The sequence below is a fragment of the Oncorhynchus nerka genome, linkage group LG3 (genome assembly GCF_034236695.1).
Source record: "Oncorhynchus nerka isolate Pitt River linkage group LG3, Oner_Uvic_2.0, whole genome shotgun sequence".
In the NCBI taxonomy this organism is placed as follows: domain Eukaryota; kingdom Metazoa; phylum Chordata; class Actinopteri; order Salmoniformes; family Salmonidae; genus Oncorhynchus; species Oncorhynchus nerka.
In genome coordinates this window covers 30,230,932-30,241,725 of record NC_088398.1, presented here as the reverse complement: position 1 = coordinate 30,241,725, position 10,794 = coordinate 30,230,932, and the positions used below count along the sequence as shown (strand labels likewise).

The window sequence follows — 10,794 nt, the reverse complement described above, 5'->3', positions numbered from 1 at the left end:
AAATCATGTCAAATCAATTGAATTGACCACAGGTGGACTCCAATCAAGTTGTAGAATCATCTCAAGGATGATCAATGGAAACAGGATGCAACTGGGCTCAATTTCTAATCTCATAGCAAAGGGTCTGAATTTATGTTTTACATTTTTAAAACATTTGCAAAAATTTCTAAAAACCTATTTTCGATTTGTCATTATGGGGTATTGTATGGACATTGCTGAGGATTTTATTTATTTAAGCAATTTTAGAATAAAGCTATGGAAAAATTCAAGGGAAAAAGTACTTTCCCTGCCGCAGGCTATGTACCTTGGGCATATATACAATAGATCATTGTGTGCCCAAGGTACATAGCCTACAGCAGTGTTCCCCAATTTACATTTTACAGAATTTTCATTGTTGGACACAAAAGACTAAAAACACCAGGAAATCAGCTCCAAGTTATTTTAATTTTGGATATCTGTTCCTAAGTATTCCTACATATAATAGAAAGACATGATCGTATACAAATGTAAGCAAAGGTTTCAAATGATTACATTTTAGTGAAATACTGGGGAAAAACTGGTTGAATCAACTGTGATGACGTGGGAATCCACGTGGGAAACTGATTAGATTTGAAAACAAGTCATAAACCTAAGGGAATTTAGTATTTTTTTCACCCAACTTTTAACTTAAATCCAATGACATGGTGAAATGTTTTGTTGAATTAACCTTAGTTGACAACTCAACCAAATGTAAATCAAAACTAGATGTTTGTGCCCAGTGGGATGATTCTCTCGCTCCCTCTAGACAGATAACTGCGACAAAGGCTCACCAGCCCCCATAACTCCACCAGCTCCCATAATTCCACCATTTGACATTGTTGTTTTTCAACCTCACTCAGATGCATCTGAGCTAACTACACTGTGCGCCCTTAAGTACACAAATGTTTGTGTGCGTTCATTTGTAAACAAGTTATTGTTAATTATAACTTTGCGTGAACTTTGCTGATCAGTGGAGCGAAGCATGTCTCCCCTTCAGTGAGTAATTATTCAGGCTAATTGCTGGCCATGTTCACGGAGTATAAAGCACTGCTCATCCCTCAGCATGGCCATCTCACATGCCTTCATTTCACTGGCTCTGTCCCAAATAGCACCTTATCCCCTACATAGTGCACCAGTTTTGATCCGAGCCCTGGTCAAAAGTAGTGCACTATATAGCGAATAGGGTGCAATTTGGGAAGCGCTCACTGGCTGTCTCCTCAACAGAAACATTAGCAGCCTTTTAATGGTTCAATGTCTCTTATGATCCTAGTTGTCAAGATAAAAGCATATGGTGCTGAAAAGAAGGAGGGGGTGGTTATACATGTTATCCTTTGATTCACACGCCTAAAATGGATAAAATAATCATAAAAACATGACGTTAGCAATTTGTCTGTCTTTACACCGTAAACATGCATTGTGGTTCCACCCAGTCTGCCCTCCTTCCAAATCAAAGCCGGGTAATCAGAGGACACAAAGCCACATAATGACGACAGTCATGGTGAGGCCTCCCTCAGGCAGGTTAGGTTGAATCTCTCTCTCGCTAAAGATGAGCAAAAAAAGACTACATAAAATAAATAATACAAATACTGAGCTGTGTTGTATGCTATATATTTTTTTAAACAATGATATTATTTTATCCCCTTGCTAGAATAACAACACTTAGCCTTTTTCTAAAAATGCTTTATGAGATTGGAGAATACATTAAGAGGGATCTTAGACCATTTTATCCATACAGAATCTTTCCAGATCCTTGATATCCTTCGTCTGCTCTGATGGACTGCCCCCTTCGATTCAAACTACAGGTTTTCAACAGGGTTCCAGTCCGGAGACTGAGATGGCTATTGCAACATTTTGTGGTCAAATAACCATTTCATTGTGGATTTTGACGTGTGCTTGGGGCTATGGTCTTGATGGAAGATCCACTTGAGGCCAACATTCAGCCTCCTGGCAGAGGCAGCCAGGTTTTGGGTTAAAATGTCCCGGTACTGGGTATAGTTGTTGATGCCGTTGACCTTAACAAGGGTCCTAGGACCAGTGGAACCAAAATGGACCCATAACATCAAAGATCCACCACCATTTTTTACAGTAGGTATGGGGTTCTTTTCTTATTACTGTATGCTTCCTTATTTCAATGCTAAACCCACCACTGGTGAGTGTGGCCAAAGAGGTCTATTGTCATGTCACCCAACCATAGCACTGGTTCCAATCCAAGTGCCAATGCTGTTAAGCAAACTCCAGGCGTTTACATTTGTTCAATGTCATGAAAATAGAGCTCTTTGGCCATGCACACCAGTGGTGGGCTTTGCTTCGGGAAAAAAAGAAGATTGGCACACTTGTACTTTTGACCTGAATGCATTTCCTCCTCACCTTTGAGACCACATCCTGCTCTAGAAATCTCACATCAGTTCATTTTCAGTTCTTCCCCATCTCTCACAACAGTTACGATGGCATCTCTCTGTCAAACAACAACTCCTCCCTGAATCTCATCAAGAAGATCAGCGAGAGGAACAGCGAAGGAAACATCTTCTCTCCTCTGTTAATATTCAGAACCACATTCCTGTAAAGATGAAAGAGGATCTCATGTTAAATACTGTTGAAGTAATATGGCTACAGGTTCATCTGCCTCACCTAAAGGACATTCTGGTGTGAAGCTGCTATAAACCACCAAGTGCTATCAGTCAGTATCTGGATAAGATTTGTGAAATGCTTGATAATGTATGTGATATTGTCACGTTCTGTCCATCGTTCGTATGTGTTTTCCTTGTTTTAGTGTTGGTCAGGACGTGAGCTGGGTGGGCATTCTATGTTGTGTGTCTGGTTTGTCTATTTCTATGTTTGGCCTGATATGGTTCTCAATCAGAGGCAGGTGTTAGTCATTGTCTCTGATTGGGAACCATATTTAGGTAGCCTGTTTTGTGTTGGGTTTTGTGGGTGATTGTTCCTGTCTCTGTGTTTGCACCAGATAGGACTGTTTAGGTTTTCACTTTTCTTGTTTTGTATAGTCTGTTCATGTATAGTCGTCTTTATTAAAAACATGAATAACCACCACGCTGCATTTTGGTCCGCCTCTCTTTCACCAGAAGAAAACCCTTACAGAATCACCCACCAACCAAGGACCAAGCGGCGTGGTAAACAGAGGCAGCAGGAGAAGCGACAGGTGCAGCAGGAGCAACAGCAGCAGCAGCAAAGGCAGCAGCAGGAGAAGCAACAGAGGCAGCAGCAGCAGGAGAGGCTGCACTATTTGGATAAATGGACTTGGGAGGAGATCCTTGACGGAAAAGGACCCTGGGCAGAGCCAGGGGAATATTGCCGCCCCAAAGCCGAGCTGGAGGCAGCGAAAGCAGAGAGGCGGCATTATGAGGAGCTAGCACGGCAGAGCGGCTGGAAGCCCGAGAGGCACCCCCAAAAATGTATTGGGGGGGGCACAGGGAGAGTGTGGCAGAGTCAGGAGTCAGACCTGAGCCAACTCCCCCTGTTTACCGTAAGGAGCCATGGATGGAATTGGAGCTGTCGGCGAAGCAGAGTGCTGAGTCTGAGAATGTGGAGGATGTATTGGACAGAGTAGAAAGAAAGCTGTTGGTTTGGCATAGTATGCACGGCATACCAGTGCCAGCACCACGCATCAGGCCTACAGTGCGTCCCGCCTGTCCAGCGCTGCCGGAGCCTTCCTCCTCTCCAGCGCAGCCAGAGTCTCCCGCCTGTCCGGCGCTGTCAGAGCTACCGCCCCTCATGCCATAGGCGCCTGAGCCCCTCATTCCAGAGGCACCAGTGCTCCTCAGTCCAGCGCTGCCAGAGCCTTTTTCTCCAGTCTGCCCAGCGCCGTCTGAGCTACCCGTCTGCCCAGCGCCGCCAGTCTGCCCAGCACCGCCAGTCAGCCAGGATCCGCCAGTCTGCCAGGATCCGCCAGTCTGCCAGGATCCGCCAGAACTGCCAGTTGGCCAGGATCTGCCAGTCGGCCAGGATCTGCCAGGATCTGCCAGTCGGCCAGGATCTGCCAGTCAGCCAGGATCTGCCAGTCGGCCAGGATCCGCCAGTCGGCCAGGATCCGCCAGAACTGCCAGTCGGCCAGGATCAGTTGGATCCGCCATTCAGCCAGGATCCGCCAGTGTGCCAGGATCTGCCAGAACTGCCAGTCGGCCAGGATCTGCCAGTCTGCCAGGATCTGCCAGTCAGCCAGGATCTGCCAGTCTGCCAGGATCCGCCAGTCTGCCAGGATCAGTTAGATCCTCCATTCAGCCAGGATCCGCCAGTGTGCCAGGATCCGCCAGTCAGCCAGGATCCGCCAGTCAGCCAGGATCCGCCAGTCTGCCAGGATCCGCCAGAACTTCCAGTCGGCCAGGATCCGCCAGTCTGCCAGGATCAGTTAGATCCGCCAGTCAGCCAGGATCCGCCAGTCAGCCAGGATCCGCCAGTCAGCCAGGATCCGCCAGTCAGCCAGGATCCGCCAGTCAGCCAGGATCCGCCAGTCAGCCATGATCCGCCAGTCTGCCAGGATCCGCCAGAACTTCCAGTCGGCCAGGATCCGCCAGTCTGCCAGGATCAGTTAGATCCGCCATTCAGCCAGGATCCGCCAGTGTGCCAGGATCCGCCAGTCAGCCAGGATCCGCCAGTCAGCCAGGATCCGCCAGTCTGCCAGGATCCGCCAGTCTGCCAGGATCCGCCAGAACTTCCAGGATCCGCCAGGATCTGCCAGTCAGCCAGGATCTGCCAGTCGGCCAGGATCTGCCAGTCGGCCAGGATCTGCCAGTCGGCCAGGATCCGCCAGTCGGCCAGGATCCGCCAGTCAGCCAGGATCCGCCAGATCCGCTAGTCAGCCAGGATCCGCCAGGATCTGCCAGTCAGCCAGGATCTGCCGGAACCACCAGCCAGCCAGGATCTGGTAGATCCATCAACCTGCCTGAGCTTCCTCTCGGTCCCGAGCTTCCCCTCGGTCCCGAGCTACCTCAGTTCAGCGGGGCCCGTTGTTAGGTTTCCTAGGCCAAGGTTAGCGGCGAGGGTTGCCACTCAAGGGACACTAAGGAGGTGGACTAAGACAATTATGGAGTGGGGTCCACGTCCAGCGCCGCCACCGCGGACAGATGCCCACCCAGACCCTCCCCTATAGGTTTAGGTTGTGCGTTCGGAGTCCGCACCTTGGGGGGAGGGGGGGTTCTGTCACGTTCTGTCCATCGTTCGTATGTGTTTTCCTTGTTTTAGTGTTGGTCAGGACGTGAGCTGGGTGGGCATTCTATGTTGTGTGTCTGGTTTGTCTATTTCTATGTTTGGCCTGATATGGTTCTCAATCAGAGGCAGGTGTTAGTCATTGTCTCTGATTGGGAACCATATTTAGGTAGCCTGTTTTGTGTTGGGTTTTGTGGGTGATTGTTCCTGTCTCTGTGTTTGCACCAGATAGGACTGTTTAGGTTTTCACTTTTCTTGTTTTGTATAGTCTGCTCATGTATAGTCGTCTTTATTAAAAACATGAATAACCACCACGCTGCATTTTGGTCCGCCTCTCTTTCACCAGAAGAAAACCCTTACAGATATCAACAGAGAAGTATATTTTCTGGGTGATTTAAATATTGACTGGCTTTCATCAAGCTGCCCACTCAAGAAAAAGCTTCAAACTGTAACCAGTGCCTGAAACCTGGTTCAGATTATCAGTCAACCTACCATGGTAGTTACAAACAGCACATTAATTAAATCATCAACATGTATTGATCACATCTTTACTAATGCTGCAGAAATTTGCTTGAAAGCAGTATCCAAATCTATAGGATGTAATCACAATATAGTAGCCATATCTAGGAATACCAAAGTTCCAAAGGCTGGGCCTAATATAGTGTATAAGAGGTCATACAATACGTTTTGTAGTGATTCATATGTTGATGATGTAAATAATATTTGTTGGTCTGTGGTGTGTAATGAGGAGCAACCAGACGCTGCACTTGACATATTTATAAAATTGCTTATTCCAGTTGCTAATAAGCACGCACCCATTAAGAAAATGACTGTAAAAACGTAAAACCCCATGGATTGATGAGGAATTGAAAAATTTTATGGTTGCGAGGGATGAGGCAAAAGGAATGGCAAATAAGTCTGGCTGCACAACCGAATGTCAAACTTATTGCAAATTGAGAAATCATCTGAATAAAAAGAAAAAGAAACTACACTATAAAACAAAGATATATGAAATAAAGAATGATAAAGAGCTTTGGTGCACCTTAAATGAAATTCTGGGAAAAAAGGCAAGCTCAGCTCCATCATTCATTGAATCAGATGGCTCACTCATCACAAAACCAACGGATATTACCAACTACTTTAATGATTTTTTTTCATTGGCAAGACTAGCTAACATAGGGATGACATGCCAGCAACAAATGCTGACACTACACATCCAAGTATATCTGACCAAATTATGAAAGACAAGCATTGTAATTTTAAATTCCGTAAACTTAGTGTGGAAGAGGTGAAAACAATGGTCTATCAACAATGACAAGCCACCGCCGTCTGACAACTTGGATGGAAAATTGTTGAGGTTAATAGCGTCCTATTTGCCACATTTTCCTATTTAAGTCCACTAGAATGTGTGTGCCCCCAGGCTTGGACGGAAGCAAAAGTCATTCTGCTACCTAAGAATAGTAAAGCCCCCTTTACTTGCCTAAATATCCGACCACTTTAAACAATGCTACTTAATATAATGTTTATATACCCTACATTACTCATCTCATATGTATATACTGTACCCTATATCATCTACTGCATCTTGCCTATGCAGTTCTTTACCATCACTCATTCATATATATTTATGTACATATTCTTTATCCCTTTACACTTGTGTGTATAAGGTAGTAGTTTTGGAATTGTTAGGTTAGATTACTCATTGGTTATTACTGCATTGTCGAAACTAGAAGCACAAGCATCTCTCTACACTCGCATTAACATCTGCTAACCATGTGTATGTGACAAATTCATTTGATTTGATTTGACCAATCAGCCTGTTACCAACCATTAGTAAACTTTGGGGGAAAATGGTGTTTGACCAGATACAATGCTATTTTACAGTAAACAAATTACAACAAATGTTCAGCATGCTTTTAGAGAAAGACATTCAACAAGCACAGCACAGCACTTACACAAATGACTGATGATTGGCTGAGAGAAATTGATGACAAAAGATTGTGGAGGCTGTTTTGTTAGACTTCAGGGCGTCTTTTCACATTATAGATCATAGTCTGCTGTTGGCTAAACTTGTGTTACACCCCCTGCTATATTGTGGATAAAGAGTTAGTTACCTGTCTAACAGAACACAGAGGGTGTTCTTTAACGGAAGCCTCTCCAACATAATCCAGGTAGAATCAGGAATTCCCCAAAGCAGCTGTCTAGGCCCACTACTTTTTTCAATCTTTACTAATGAATTGGCACTGGCTTTGAGTAAGGCCAGTGTGTCTATGTATGCAGATGACTCAACACTATACATGTCAGCTACTACAACGACTGAAATGACTGCAACACTTAACAAAGAGTTGCAGTTAGTTTCAGAATGGGTGGCAAGGAATAAATTAGTATTAAATATTTCTAAAACTAATAGCATTGTATTTGGGATCACTAAACCCTAAACCTCAACTAAATCTTGTAATAAATAAATGTGGAAATTGAGGTGACTAAACTGTTTGGAGTTACCTTGGATTTATAAGCTGTCATGGTCAAAACATATTGATACAACAATAGCTAAGATGGAGAGAAGTTTGTCCATGATAAGGTGCTGCTCTACCTTCTTGACAGCACTGTCAACAAGGCAGCTGGCCCTTGGGTGTACACAGAGAGCTAATATTAATCATATGCAAGTCAATCTCTCCTGGCTCAAAGTGGAGGAAAGATTGACTTCATCACTGCTTGTATTTATGAGAGGTATTGACATGTTGAATGCACCGAGCTGTCTGTTTGAACTACTGGCACACAGCTCAGACACCCATGCATACCCCACAAGACAAGCCACAAGAGGTCTCTTCACAGTCCAGTACAGACTATGGAAGGCACACAGTAGTACATAGAGCCATGACTATATGGAACTCTATTCCACATCAAGTAACTCATGCAAGCAGTAAATTTAAAAATTAAAAAAACAGATTAAAAAACACTTTATGGAACAGCGGGGACTGTGAAGCTACACACAAACATAGGCACAGACACATGCATACACACGAGAACATACGCACTATACACACACGTACACATGGATTTTGTACTGTATATATGTGGTAGTTGTGGAGTAGGGGCCTGAGGTCACACAGTCTGTGAATGTATTGTAATGTTTTTAAATTGTATAAACAGCCTTAATTTTGCTGGACCCCAGGAAGAGTAGCTGCAATGGGGATCCATAATAAATACAAAATCTCCTCTGCTTTGGCTAAAGTATTCCTTGAGGCCAAGGGCAATATTGCTACACAGATGTCAGAGGCGCTGCACCTCCACAAGCTGAGGGTGACATCCACGATGTGTTAAAAAAAACTCCTGTCTGAGCTGAACAAAGACAAACCCCATACACACTGAGCCTGGCCAACTGCCTGTTTGGAGGGGTCAGGGGCCAATAGTGGGGCCAGGAGCAATACTGCCACACGGATGTTAGAGGCCCTGCCCCTCCACAAAGCTGAGGTATTCAGAAAACTCCTGTCTGGGCCCCGTACACACTACTCCCTTGCACTGAACCTGGCAAAGCCTTTTCAAAAGCTTTTCTCTGTGAAACTAGGAAGTACTACGGTGCCAGGTTAGAGTCTGTCGACTTCGAGTCCAATGCGGAGGCGCCTAGGGTTAACATTAACAACTGGGTGGATAAAAAGACAGAGGGAAAACTCCAGGACCGGCTGCAAAAGGGAGCTGTCAACAACCAAAACTTGTTGGTGAATGTCATTTATTTCAAGGGAAAGTGAGGAAAGCAGTTCATGAAGAGATCCACCAGAGAAGCTCAGTTCAAGGTGAGAGAACATTTGTGTATCAGGAGAGCATGTTCTGCTTGACCTTAATCCCTGAGGTCAACTGCCAGATTCTGGAGCAATCTGAGCACGCTCCCGGAAGAGATAGAGGACAAACTGGGCTGGAGGAGCTGGTGAGGGAGTTCACGTTATGATAACTTTGTTGCATGGACCTGGCCCACGTGGGACACATGCACTTGTCCAGACTGAAGATGGGAGAAGGCCTGCAACCTGAAAGCCGTTCTGGTCAGCATGGGCACGATGGACTCCTTTGAAGGGCTCATGAGCAATTTCTCAACCTGGAGTTGTCTGAGGTGGTGCACAAGGCCTTTGTAGAGGTGAATGAGGAAAGCGCAGAGGCTGCGGCTGCCACAAGGCTGTGTCCCCGATCAGTAATGTTAAGAAAGCATGATATACGTACCTTTAAAGCCGACCGCACTTTCTGTTCTTCATCCGCCACAACAGTAGTCAGAGCAGCCACTTCTGTTGCAGGTTTTGTATAAACGGTCCCCAAAGATTTTGCCCAATTGTGTGCAACGTCATCCAATCCGTATGACGTTACGTCCTGGGGAAAAAAAGAAGATATGTTACGAATTCCAATTCGTACCATTGGACTTTGAAATGCTTGTCAACAATGTTGTAATTTGTAATCATTATGTTCATGTATGTAATCTCGGTTAACCCAGAAGTAAAATCTTGTGTAATTTGTTCAGCTGCATGATCAACTTCTGGGACTATACGTGTTAGAGGTTGAGAGTTCCGGCAAAGATGAAGGCCTAGATTCAATCAGATCAAGCACTAACCGGCGATAGCCAAAACCCGCATAGCTGATGTTTTGGCGGTGTAAGAGGTGGAACTGTGTTGGAGATGTCAAATCGGTGAGGAGCTGCTCTTGTGATCATTGTCACGAAGCCACACCCGTCACGTAGAAACGCTCAAATTGAAAATCATTAAATGTGATCATGAGGATTTCTATCAACTTAATCAAGGTGTATACACAATTTCACATTCTAGACTTGTTAGCTCAGCTGTATGGGATTTCTCTTAAAGCGACTCGGTGCAACCAATGGCCATGTCTGCTTTAGGTATAATGCTGGGAGCCGCTTGTGGATTTGACAGCTCTAAAACAGTCCCACCTCTTACACTGTCAAAACATCAGCTATGGGGATTTCGGCTAAAGATGATTTGATTGAATCGGGACCAAAGTCTCCACCCTCACAAAGCCAAAGCCCCCCCATGTGGGCAAAGCACTTGAATCGAAACGGTTTAAGCACTGCCTTCGCCCAATCCTAAAACATCCAAAATAACAGAACTACTGCTGCTTGTTGTCTCATGCATCCCATTCAGTTCCAACTGATTCTTTGGTCTACACACATAATCTCCCTACAAGAGATTATACTGTTCTTTTATGTTTGAGGAATTATGTTTAATAATGTAATTATGTAATCATTTTAAAATTGCATAATAATGTCTGCGTAATCTTGAGTGGAATATTTTTGTTTGTAATTTGTGTCTGAAAGAAAAACGACAAAAGGTTTGGCAACCTACAGAAACATGCATTATAATATCAGAAATCATCCATAAAATCAGATATAGCCCATTTTGACTTTGTGGCTGCGGTAACTAGTGGAAACCATTAAATTAACAAAGGAACACCACCATTCTGAAAATACTACAGCTTGGACAGAGGGAAAATTCCAACAGTGACATCACTGATCCAAGCACTGCTTTTTCACGCAAGTGTGCAAACAAGATCCGACCTGTGCTGACGCAGTTATTTTCTTTTCGAATGATCCTTTCCCGCCTAGTTCCAGCAACTATGGTG

The 10,794-nt window shown here is 44.8% G+C and overlaps 1 pseudogene; it reads left to right on the top strand.

Annotated features, from left to right (window-relative positions):
• The first annotated feature begins 1,899 nt into the window (after positions 1–1,899).
• On the top strand, positions 1,900–9,716 carry LOC135563007 (leukocyte elastase inhibitor-like; annotated as a pseudogene).
• Positions 9,717–10,794: the final 1,078 nt, after the last annotated feature.